Raw genomic sequence first — 13,192 nt, 5'->3', positions numbered from 1 at the left:
GTACATACTGTAGTACCCCTATCTATTCACAAAAAATAGTCAAAAAGTAATAAAAACACACACAGTTTAACAATTCCTTTATTTTTTTTTTTAAAAGTGTCCCTTGATGTAAATTTATTGTCAATCATGCCGCTCCGGAAAAATAAACAAAATTGCTCCTGCGTTTATGAAGGCTTGCCGCCTACTGCAGGCTAAGCCTTTTAACACTTCTTATTTAGGTAAGGGGCGGAGCCACCTGGCAACATCACCTGGTGGCATCGCCCCCTTGTGATGTTGCCGACCCAGCATGCACCAGTCCATGAAGGCAGAAGGGGGTCGGTGCCACCAGGGGAGGTCGCCAGGTGGCTCTGCTCCTTACTTATATAAGAAATGTCAAATGGCTTAGCCAGCAGTAGGCAGCCAGCAGAGGGGAAGAGTTTTTGTTTTTTTATTTTTCGTGTGCGGGGTGATTGACGATGGATTTACATTGTGGGCCACTAATTTTTTATTTTTTAATAAAGGAATTGTCAAAAACTGTGTGTTTTTATTACTTTGACACTTTTTGGGTAAATGGGTAGGGGGGGGGGGGCAGGATCTCGGGCCCTCTGCCCACAAAGCCACACAACCACCGCCCGCGGATGTGAGGATGATGCCCTTGTCTCCATCAACATAGGAACAAGTGCTTTGGGGTGGATTTATATCAGGTTTATGCTAAGCGTGACTCTTAATCTTTTAATACATTGTTGAATACATGTACAGGGGTACATGTGAAGAACCGCTGTACATTTCTTATATTCCCACGTTTAATAATTGAATATTTGGGTTAAGGAGTATATAGTATTGAAGTAGGCCCATAAGTGCGGGTGCTATGGGTATTATAGTGGGGAGTTGGGCATCCTAATGCAAAGAATGCGTTAAGGTAAAACATATTTAGATTTTAGAACCACTTGAAGCTTTAAAAGTCTATACTTTTATTTTAAAAGACTTAACATACTTACTCTTCCTCACAAAGAGATAAGTTGATGGTCCCAAGGAAGAAAAGGAGTAAGGCCGCGTACACACGCGCGGACTGTTGGCCCAACTTTGTCCGTCCAACAGTTTGAGCGAACAGTCCGCTCAAACTTAGCATGGACGGACATGGCCACACACGACGAACGAACAGTTTGCTGAAACCGTGCGCGATGACGTGAACGGCACGTACGACGGGACGCAAAATACGACGTCCTATACACTGCAATGCAACCTTCCGACGTGGAAATCCTTTCTGAGCATGCGCGAGACTTAGTTGGCCGAACAAGCCTACACACGAGCGAACAGTCCGCTGAAACCTTGTTTCAGCGGACAGTTTTTCGGAATTTCCGTAAGACCTTGTTCGGCCAACTGTCCGCTGAAACTGTCCGCTGAAGCCCCACACACGAGCGGACTGTCCGCCCAAACACTGTTCAGCGGACAAGGTTGGGCCAACAGTCCGCGCGTGTGTACGCGGCCTTACAGGGATTTCTTCAAGGTGAACATCTTTGGCCTCTGTGGATTATTTGGATTCATTGAAAGAAAAAGAAGACAACATTTAAAATATGGCTAAAAAAAGCATATTAATGTTAAACCATATTAATGTAAGGCACACATAAAATGTTTTTTTCCAATATGGTAAAAGGGCCAATGTTCATTTGTTCTAAGGGATCACGCATGACTGGCACAAATTATTGGCAGGTTGAGTGTTGTTAATGACATGGATTTGCTTGAGGCTTTCCAGACCTTGTATGATCTGACTACCCCATGGATAAAACAATGATTAAGGGAATGTGAACGTATTCCTCAATACCAAAAAAGGAAGAGCGCAGCAGGTTTTCAGATACCATTGGAGCTGGTTCACAAAAACTCAAGTTCCAATTTCCAGTATCTATAGTTTTCAGGGATTTCTATTCTAAGCGGGGATGCCTCTTGCCTCACCTCGTCTACCCACTCTGGTCCTCACTCAAACAATGCTAAAGGATGTTAGATTGAAAATAATTTTATCGTAAATGCATATTCTTTACTAACTGGACTAATGCCCTGTACACACGATTGGAAATTCTGCCAGCAAAAGACCGATGAGAGCTTTTGGTCGGAAAATGCGATCGTGTGTATTCTCCATCGGACATTTGCTTGCCGAATTTTGGCCAGCAAAAGATTGAAAGCATGTTCTCAATTTTTGGACGGAGAAAGTTGCTATATGAAAATGCGATTGTGTGTATGCAATTCCGCAACGCAAAAGCTCACGCATGCCCAGATTCAACTACGAGATGGAAGCTATTGGCTACTGGGTATTAAACTTCCTTTTTCTAGTCCCATCGTACGTGTTGTATGTCAACGCATTCTCGATGGTCTGAATTTTGTGTGACCGTGTGTAGGCAAGACAGCTTGAGTGAAATCCCATCGGAATTCCGTCTGGAAAACCATCAGAGCTTTTTCTGATCAAAATTCTGATTGTGTGTATGCAGCATAAGGGTTTCTTTAGGGTATTTCTTGTATGAAGGAGAACATTTCCCAGATAATGGTCTCTGTTCCAGGTTTGGAGAGATGGAGAATGAGACTATTGAGGTTATGTGAAAATAATTGATCATTATAAGGTATATAACGTAAGAATGCAAACTTTCTACTGTACTGTTTCCTAATAAGGGCTTGAATAATGAAAGAATAGTATTTTTCATATAACTATTTTAAGATATGTAATAAAATTTGTGTCAAATGATTGATGCTGGAATTCAGTGAAAATATGTTAGGTTTTACTGTTCTAAAAATCAATATCCCATCCCCCTCTTCTACTGATAAGAAACATTGATGTACATCATGTGGTACAAATATCTGCTCAATACCAGTATAGTTCTCTAACATCTGGACACACATTTCCACAAATCCGCACAAGATTTTTTGTTTCTACTAAACCTTTATGTTTGTTAGGCCGCGTACACACGGGCGGACTGTTCGCCCAACTTTGTCCGCTGAACAGTGTTTCGGCGGACAGTCCGCTCGTGTGTGGGCTTCAGCGGACAGTTTCAGCGGACAGTCTGACGAACAAAGTTTTTCGGAATTTCCGTAAAACTGTCCGCTGAAACTTAGTTTGAGTGGACAGTCCGCCCGTGTGTAGGCTTGTTCGTCAAACTAAGTTCCGCGCATGCTCAGAAAGGATTTACACGGCGAAGGTTGCATTGCAGTGTATTGGACGTCGTATTTTTCGTCCCGTCGTACGTGCCGTTCACGTCATCGCGCAAGTTTCAGCGGACTGTTCATTCGTCGTGTGTGGTCAAGTCCGTCCATGCTAATTTTGAGCGGACTGTCCGCTCAAACTGTTTGACGAACAAAGTTGGGCGAACAGTCCGCCCGTGTGTACGCGGCCTTAGGGTCTATATTTTGTTTTATTTGCTTACTCAGAAAAATATACTGTTAAACCCATTTTTTATACAAGTAAAGAAGTACCTTTTATCTTTATATACTTCTCATTCTTAAAGTGTATTTCTTCAAAGTTTAAGAAGTACAAAAAATAAAGTTCAACAAAGCACCTCTGATCAACCCACCAAGAGGTACTTATTACAGCACTACAGAAACCAACAAAAAAATAGATATCTGGGAGTGTAAATGGTTATGGTGCCTAAACCCAAAAATGTAGGGGATGGTGCATCCAAAAACACTTAAGAAAACCGCAAGAGGATGCAGCACCTACTAAGTCTACCATTATTCTTTAATGATCATGGGACATATAGCCATATAAAATTAACCAGTGACAAACACCCCTAAAAATTAGTGCATTCCTTCTCCCCGACCCTTCCTACCTCCTAAGCCCTTACCCAAACCCAGTTAGTCCACCCCTACCCTCACACCACTACCAAAACTCTATTCCTCCCTCTCTCTAATGATGTGAATACTGGAGTCCTAACAAAAGTCCCACCAGGTTGGTAACCTCTGAAGACCGGAACACCTGCCCCCGCCCACCCTCTCATTGTTGGGGACCCTCGTGTCACACTAGAGTGCATGCTGGTGTGAATGTTCAGCCAGGATGCCTCGCTACACTGCATGGAAGTCCCACTGTTTGTGGATAAAAGCTAGAGAGTCAACCCACACTAACATTGATTGTACCACCCTCATGTCTGTAGGAAGCAGGACATGAGGACTATTGAATCATGAGCCATATATTGGTGTTTTATTTTCAGTCTCTGCATGCTTCCCACAAGCAACATATGTAGATACAGGCAGTTGCACCCTGGCCATATCCGGTGCAGCACAGTTCATATATATGTTGAAGATGAGAATCGACAGGCTTTATGGACATGTTGTGTGGTTGTGGCTTTCTCTTGCATTAGGTTAGGACTCTGATAAATGGACACCAAAGACCTTCCAATGACAAACTGATCAGCGGCAATCCCGAGTATCACCGCTGATCACAGGTCATTAACAGTCTATGAAATGGAGGTAATCAGCGTGGAACATGTTCTCCACTGATCATCTCAGCACACAAAGAATCTATTATTGACTGTCACAGAAACGGGCAGTTTATGAAGGTGCGATCTTGGCACCTCACTGGCGATCTGACAGAATTCTCCCTCTCTGATTCACCATCCAGTGGCTGAACAGTCAGAGCACATCTTCCCCACTATTACACACCGCAAAACGAGCAGGTTAGGAATTTGTAGTGTGTGTGTATATATATATATATATATATATATATATATATATATACATATATAGTCCTGTGGTCTGATGAGAACAAGATAAACGTATTTGGTTCAGATGGTGTCAAGCGTGTGTGGAGGCAACCAGGTGAGGAGTACAAAGACAAGTGTGTCTACAGTCATGCATGGTGGTGGGAGTGTCATGGTCTGGGGCCGCATGAGTGCTGCCGGCACTGGGGGGCTACAGTTCATTGAGGGAACCATGAAAGCCAACATGTACTGTGACATACTGAACCAGAGCATGATCCCCTCCCTTCGGAAACTGGATTCCAGGGCAGTATTCCAACATGATAACGACCCCAAACATACCTCCAAGATGACCACTGCCTTGCTAAAGAAGCTGAGAGTAAAGGTGATGGACTGACCAAGCATGTCTCCAGACCTAAACCCTATTGAGCATCTGTGGGTTATCCTCAAACCTAAGGTGGAGGAGCGCAAGGTCTCTAACAGCCACCAGCTCTGTGATGTCATCATGGAGGAGTGGAAGAGGACTCCAGTGTCAACCTGTGAAGCTCTGGTGACCTCCATGCCCAAGAGGGTTAAGGCAGTGCTGGGAAATACGTGGTCTTCTTCTGAAGAACCCTCCCCTGGAATGCTTAAAGTTACTGGATCTCTCCCAAACCGGAGACAGCACCCAACCACCTCAGAATCCTCCTTTAGTTTCCTTGCCTCGGGCTAGCCAGCCCCGAGACATCAAGATTGGGTGGATCCACTCCCCATGCCATAGCCTTACTGGGGGCTGGTCAGGAGGACCAGGACCATGAAGTCAGTACAACATTCTGGACTGGAACCCCGAACCACATGATATCAGCATCTTAAATGCCCTCTCCCAGAAAGCACAGCAAGAGGGCCACTCCCACTGGGCGGGCTCAGAGAGAGAGTAACTTAAGCACCTAACCAGACCATAGTTCCATGCCTGCCAGAAGAGACAGTGTCCCCTGTGGCCAGGCTGAAAATCTCACAGTCCAGTCGGACTGATGCTGAAGTTCAAATTTAGACAATTGTACCCAAACCAAACTGCAGTTCAGGCATAACTTTAACTTTGAAAAACGCATAGCGCACGCCCTTCAGAAGCCGCCGCTACATATACTTTATTAACAGCTTCCCGACCGGCACGTGACGATGTACGTCAACAGAATGGCATGGACAAGCAAATTGGCATACAGGTACGTCCATTTGAAATTGCCACGTGCCATTGTGCGCCGCCGACGGTGTGTATGTGCAGCTGCTGGTCGAGAAATGCCTCACTGCCTATGATTGGCAGTGTGCAGTGACAGCTTCCTTCGATTCGAACATGTCCGAGCCTATCACTATTTACAACAGGGGACTATCTGGTATAGAGTAACTAGTTATCAACAATCCTCTGCAGAGGTTACCAACCTGGTGGGACTTTTGTTAGGACACCAGCATTCACATCATTACAGAGAGGGGGAATAGGGTTTCAGTAGAGTGGAGGGTAGGGGTGGGCTATCTGGGTTTGAGTGGGGTGGGGGGCTTTGGTTGGGGGGTAGGAAGGGTCTGGGGGGGGAAGGATACACAAATTTTTAGGGGGATTGTCACTTGTTATTTGTATATGGATATGCAGTATGAGCAAGAACATTAGATGGGGATCAAACAAATAAGGTTTGACAAGTATATGGTATTTTTCTATTGAAAAGCTATTTGATTCAGTGCTGTCTGAACTTTAACAGTTAAGCTAAATACAGCCCAGAGAGCCTACAAGAGTCCACATGTGTAGATCTACATCATAAATTGATATAAAAAAAGTCATGCAGACATGAGCGGGCAGGAAATCATTCTTTCCAAACAGGCTTTTTATACTTTTGGTTGACCCTAGCTCTATACATGACTGGATCTAGGGGAGGTGCTGGGGTGGGCTGTGCCCAGGGCCGGGATAAGGGGTGGGCGAGAGAGGTGACTGCCCTGGGGGCAATGGTTTACTGTAGGAATGGGGGCACCTACTTTCTGTTACAAGGCCTACAGGAGTAATGGCAGCGGCAGTGATTTTGAGAAGCAAGTAACTGCTGGGTGTAGGATCTCAGCTTTAACTTCATGAACGAGGAGAAGGGGGGTGCAGTTTGGTATCTTTGCTCTGGGTGCTGAATGACCTTATCCTGGCACTGGCTGCCCCCCCTAGATTTCAGTTGGGCCCCCCAAACCTTCCATCTCACAACCCCCTTCCACACCTGACGCTGTGCCCGGCTGTCTCCCATCCCTGCACTGTACATACACAGCCTGAGCACAGGCAGCAAGATCTCCTGCTTGACTCTTCTCCACACAGCACAGAGATGAAATCCAACTCTCTCCCTCACAGCTATGTGCACTGCACTGTGAGTAGCCGGTGACTACAGACGCACCGCTGACCAGGGAATTTCACAGGTCAGAAGTACAATATAGTCACCGGCTACACATAGTGTAGATCATAGCTGTGTGAGAGAGAATTGGATTACAGCTCTGTGCTGTGTGGAGAAGAGCCGTAGAGGAGATCTTGCTGCCTGTGCTCAAGCTGTGTATGTACAGTGCAGGGATAGGCGCTATGCTGAGTGCCCTGCCAGTAATGACTCCTGTCCTCTCTCCTGCCAGCGGTGACCCCTGTCCTCTCTCCTGCCAGCGCTGACTCCTGTCCTCTCTCCTGCCAGCGGTGACCCCTGTCCTCTCTCCTGCCAGCGCTGACTCCTGTCCTCTCTCCTGCCAGCGCTGACTCCTGTCCTCTCTCCTGCCAGCGCTGACTCCTGTCCTCTCTCCTGCTAGCGCTGACCCCTGTACTCTCTCCTGTCAGCACTGACCCCTGTCCTCTCTCCTGCCAGCGCTGACCCCTGTCCTCTCTCCTGCCAGCGCTGACTCCTGTCCTCTCTCCTGCCAGCGCTGACTCCTGTCCTCTCTCCTGCCAGCGCTGACTCCTGTCCTCTCTCCTGCTAGCGCTGACCCCTGTCCTCTCTCCTGCCAGCACTGACTTCTGTCCTCTCTCCTGATAGTGCTGACCCCTGACGTCTCTCCTGCCAGCGCTGACTCCTGTCCTCTCTCCTGCTAGCGCTGACCCCTGTCGTCTCTCCTGCCAGCGCTGACTCCTGTCCTCTCTCCTGCCAGCGCTGACTCCTGTCCTCTCTCCTGCTAGCGCTGACCCCTGTCCTCTCTCCTGCCAGCGCTGATCCCTGTCCTCTCTCCTGCCAGCGCTGACTCCTGTCCTCTCTCCTGCCAGCGGTGACCCCTGTCCTCTCTCCTGCTAGCGCTGACCCCTGTCCTCTCTCCTGCCAGCGCTGACTCCTGTCCTCTCTCCTGCTAGCGGTGACCCCTGTTCTCTGCCGTACTGATTCCCAGTGCACTGCCTTACTAATTCATGTGCACTCCCTTACTGACTCACTGTACACTGTCCAGCTGACCCCTGTATGCTGTTCTAAAAACCAATAGCCCCAGTACACTGGCCTACAAACTGCTAAACCTATCCTTTGCGCTGCTGACCCCTGTAATTTTCCCTGCTGACCTCTCATCCTCTGTCCCCTTACATTTATTATTGCACCCACACATCAGACAGGCTAGATCTGGCCCTGCCCCTATAGCAACCATTATACCTAAAACAATGGATCCCTTTACATATCAAATGCAGTTAAAGCTTGAAAAAATTGGGAAAAGAAATGACCGAAAACATTCATTGTGCAAAATAATCCATTATGGCAAGAGTGAATGAGGAACCTTGCTATCATTTAAAATACAAATAAAATAGTGGAGTCATTTAAACTGTATCTGAAATCTGAATACCAAAGGTATTTTTCCTTATCAATAATTATATTAGGAATAATATTATGATAACGATATTTCAAGATTATCCTTACCAGGTAGTTCAGTTGGTGCTGAGAATGAAGAAGGATGGAAGTGGAGTAGACTGGACTTCAGTGAAGGTCTACCCTACAAAGAACGGAGTTGGCTTATATAATAAAAACAAAGAAGTTGAGTACACAGAAATTTGAATTAAAGTTTAATTTAGAAGTCACATCTTTCTTTTCTCACAAACATTTTATCTCATGGATTGATTGAAATATTTACCTTCGAGCCTCCAGGTGGCACAAATATCAGCACCCAGTGAGCAGTTATCTCCTGATCTGCTATTTAGAAAGTTTTTATGTAAAAGCAATTTAAGAGGAATTCCAGCCCATATTTTTGCTTTGCTTTATACACTTACCGGGCACTTTATTGTGTTAAATTGCTTGATAGCACAAATTGCTAATCAGCCAATCACATGGCGCAACTCAATACCCAATTAGGCCCCTTTCACACTGGGGCGGTGCGGGCGTTGGCAGTAAAGCAGCGCTATTTTTTAGCGTCACTTTACCACCGTTTTAGTGGCGCTTAAACCACCTGCTAAGCGCCTATATAGCTGTGCTGCCCCATTGATTTCAATAGGTAGGAGCGGTGAAGGAGCGGTGAATACACCTCTCCTTCACCACTCCAAAGATGCTGCTAGCAGGACTTTTTTTACCGTCCTGCTAGCGTACCGCTCCAGTGTGAAAGCCCTCTGGCTTTCACACTGGAGTGAAAGGGTCCGCTTTTTTCAGGTGCTATACAGGTGCTATTTTAGCGCTGTAGCGCCTGAAAAACACCTTGGTGTGAAAGAGCCCTTAGGCATCTAAGCGTAGGGAAGACGACTTGCTGAGATTCAAACATCAGAATGGGGAAGAATGGAGATTTACGTGACTTTGATCCTCTGGATCAACTGTGGTATAGGACTGTAATGTTTTTCCCATTCTATTGTTTGAACTGGATGGACTTGTGTCTTTTCAACAAGATTAACTATGTAACTATGTCAATAAGAGTCAACAATAGAGATGGACGAACAGTTTGCGCAAAAATTTGTGTAGAGTGTAAATGTAGTATTAGCATATAGTGTGTGAGAATAGTGTGTCAGTGTACAGTAGTGCAGTGTTTAACACAGCTTTACTGTACCTAACATTTGACTGAGTGTTAGTGTCACATTAGTATAGTGTGTGAGAATAGTTTGTGAGTGTAGTGTTTTAATGAATTGCAGTGTTTAACTGCTTCAGCCCCAGAAGATTTTACCCCCTTCCTGACCAGAGCAGTTTTTACAATTTGGCACTGCATTGATTTAACAGACAATTGCGTGGCCGTTCGACGCTGTACCCGAACAAAATTTGCGCCCTTTTTTCTGCAAGCCAAGTAATTTTTTGTAGAATAGCAACTTAATAGAGTTGGCCTTGCGGTTCGCCCAGCGGTTGGTTCGCTGCGAATTTTGCTCATTCGCAATTCGCCAAACTGGCGTCCTTCTGGCGCTGTTCGCGGCGGCCATATTTGTTTACATTGTGAAGAACTTTGACCCTTGACACATCCATCATGAGGTACAGGACAGCCAATTGAGACATTTCAGCACATGGACAACTGGACATACCCCCTACCTTATTAATAGACCTGATCTGGTGGCCATTTTACATTCTGTCTTTTGTCAGTGTAGGGAAAGGACGCTGTGTGGAGCAGGGACAGTCAGTTTAATCACTAGCTATTACTATTAGGTCCACAAAAGTCCTTTTAAGGACTGGTATAGGTGTACAGTATATAGGGTTGTAATACACTTATAATATACTTTCTTTCAAGTATATTATGGTGCACTGCTGTGCTGCTGAGTGCTCTCTGACCGATTCTGCAGCAGTCTTTTATCAGTGTAGGGACTGAGGGACAGTCTGCAAATTACTAGCTACTAGGTCCACAAAGGTCCTTTTATAGGTGTACAGTATATAGGGTTGTGCACGTATAATATACTTTCTTTCAAATATAGAAAGCATATTATAGTGCACTGCATGCAGTGCTGCTGACCGATTCTGCACCTGTCGTTTCTCAGTGTAGGGAGGGACAGTTTGGTTTTTGGAGCAGGGACAGTCTGCAATTCACTAGCTACTAGCTTGCTACTATTAGGTCCACAAAGGTCCTTTTAAGGACTGGTATAGGTGTACTATTTGGTGTGCAGTATATAGGGGTGTAATACACGTATAAAATACTTTCACATATAGAAAGCATAGTATAGTGCATTTCCACTGTGCAGCATTGTGACTGCTGAGCGGTTCTGCAGCGATACTACAAAGAGTGAAAGAGTTAAAGAGTTAACTAAAAAAGTATTATAACTGGCGTGATAGACCAGTGGCCCCCATAAATTACACATTGAAGCGGGGTATTATATACCTTCTTCCACATACATACTGCACTTCTCTAGAGACTTTTGTCAAAGGGTAATTTAAAAAATGACAGGCAGAGATGTCTACTCTGAGATCTATAATTATAGCGGTGGGGAAGGTGGCGTTGATGATGACGTGTCTAGTGTTGTCACATGGGTGCCCACAAGAGAGGAAGAGGAGGGGAGTTCAGAGGGAGATATGGACCAGCAGATAGGGAGGAGAAGCAGGCGGAACTTAGATTGCACAGGAGGGACAAAGCAGACCGCTAATGTATTAGGAGCGAGGCATCAACCATGTACGGTCACATCTGGTGCTCCCAGGAAGCCGTCACATGGCTCTGCAATGTGGGCTTTTTTTAACGTGTCTGCTGCTGACAATAGTGTTGCCATCTGCAGCCATTGCAGTCAACGCATAAGTCGCGGTAAGCAAAAACACTCACCTAGGGATGACCGCCTTAAGAAGGCACAAGAGCTGCTATCACCGAGCCCAGTGGGAGCAACGGAACCCCCAAAGCCACACTCCAGGCTCTCACCGTCCAGCCTCGTCTTCTACTTCCTCTCCTCTCTCCTCACAATTGTCCTCCACTCCACCTTCCATCATGCCGTCCTCACATTTTTCTGGAAAAAGGCAGGCTTCCGTGGGCCAAATGTTCGAGCGTAAAAAAATTATGACGCCGGATGACCCTCTTGCCCAACGGTTGACGGCTGGCTTGTCAGAACTGAGGCGACACAATCTGCCGGTCAGACGACTTATTTGCAATTGCCCGACGCGATGGAACTCAACCTTCTATATGCTTGATAGGCTGCTCCAGCAGAAACGTGTAGTTAACGACTACCTGTACAAACTCTGCGGCAGTACAGGTTCTGGGGAACTTGTTTTTTTTTTTCACCGCGCCAGTGTTTGCTCATGCGCGACGCATGCAGACTTCTGCAGCCATTTGATGAGATCACCAAACTGGTCAGTCGCAGCCATGGCGCCATCAGTGACATCGTACATTTTGCCTTCTTTATGGAGCGTGCATTGCGTCGTGTCATTGATCAAGTCGTGGAGGAGCAGGAGCAGGAAGATGAGGAAGTCGCAATGCTGGATGAATTCCCAGGGGGGGCTACTCTATCTGAGACAAGTCAACAACAGGAGTCTGAAGAGAAGTCAGAGGAGGATGGTGCCAGGGCGGATGAGGAGCAAGAAGAGCATGCTTTAAACCTTTCTGGGATCCCTGTTGTGCGTGGATGAGGAGAGGAGAACGAGGAGGACGACATTATCCTGGATGATGAGCAGGAGCCAGGCCACCACACCGCTTCCAGTTTAGTGCAAATGGGGGCCTTCATGCTCCAGTGTTTTAACAGGGACCCCCGTATAAAAAGCATAAAGGTCAAGGACCAGTACTGGGTGGCAACGTACTTAGACCCCCGGTAGAAACACAAAATGGCGGAAATGTTACCACCATCACAGAGGGCTGTCAGAATGGAGCACTTACAGACCTTGCTTCAAGAAATGCTGCATTCTGCTTTTGCGTGCTCTGGCAGAGGAGGAATTCCCACTCCCAGAGAAAGAGTTGCGGGTACCAATCCAACAGCGCCTGCAAGAAGAGGGCGGTTTGAAGATGTATTGGTGACTTATGATATGAGGTCATTCTTTCAGCCGACCCATCGACAGGTCTCATCCGGATCCAGCATCAAGGAACGCCTAGACAGACAGGTGTCCGACTACATCGGGTTAATGGCCGATGTGGACGATCTAAGGAGTGATGAACCCCTGGACTACTGGGTGGGCAGGCTTCCATTTGCAATGGAACTGTTGGCTTGCCCCTAGACCAGTGTCCTGTCCGAAAGGACGTTCAGCGCAGCAGGGGGGATCGTGACCGATAAGCGCACTCACCTAGCTCACGACAGTGTTGACTACCTCACATTTATAAAAATGAATGAGGCAGGGGGAATTCAGCACATGTGACCAGTAGACCATGTATATGCATAACTTTATAAATGATTTATTTAATCGAGCACACGGACCTTTTTTCTACCTTTGGCTCACTTCCTTGTACAAAAAAAGCACACCGTACTATATGCTAGACATGTGCATTCATTTTCGTCCAAATGCATTTTCGTCCGAATTTCAGCTATTTTCGTTTTCATTTTGACAAACGATAACGAAAGCACAAAATCCGAAAAACGAAAGATCCGACATAAATAAATGCTTTATTTTCGATATAGAATAGGAGATTCGACATGACTCTGACAACAATCTGTGTCTATAGAACCTGTGGTCGAATGTGCTTAACCTTACCTCTATTAGTCCAAGATTATATAGAGAAAATATTCGACAGAGAAAAAA

The sequence above is a fragment of the Lithobates pipiens genome, unplaced genomic scaffold (assembly GCF_037356315.1).
Source record: "Lithobates pipiens isolate NorthernLeopardFrog02 unplaced genomic scaffold, aLitPip1_a1.2 Scaffold_174, whole genome shotgun sequence".
Classification (NCBI taxonomy): Eukaryota; Metazoa; Chordata; class Amphibia; order Anura; family Ranidae; genus Lithobates; species Lithobates pipiens.
The sequence above is the reverse complement of the archived record's forward strand: the minus strand, read 5'-3'. Positions refer to the sequence as shown.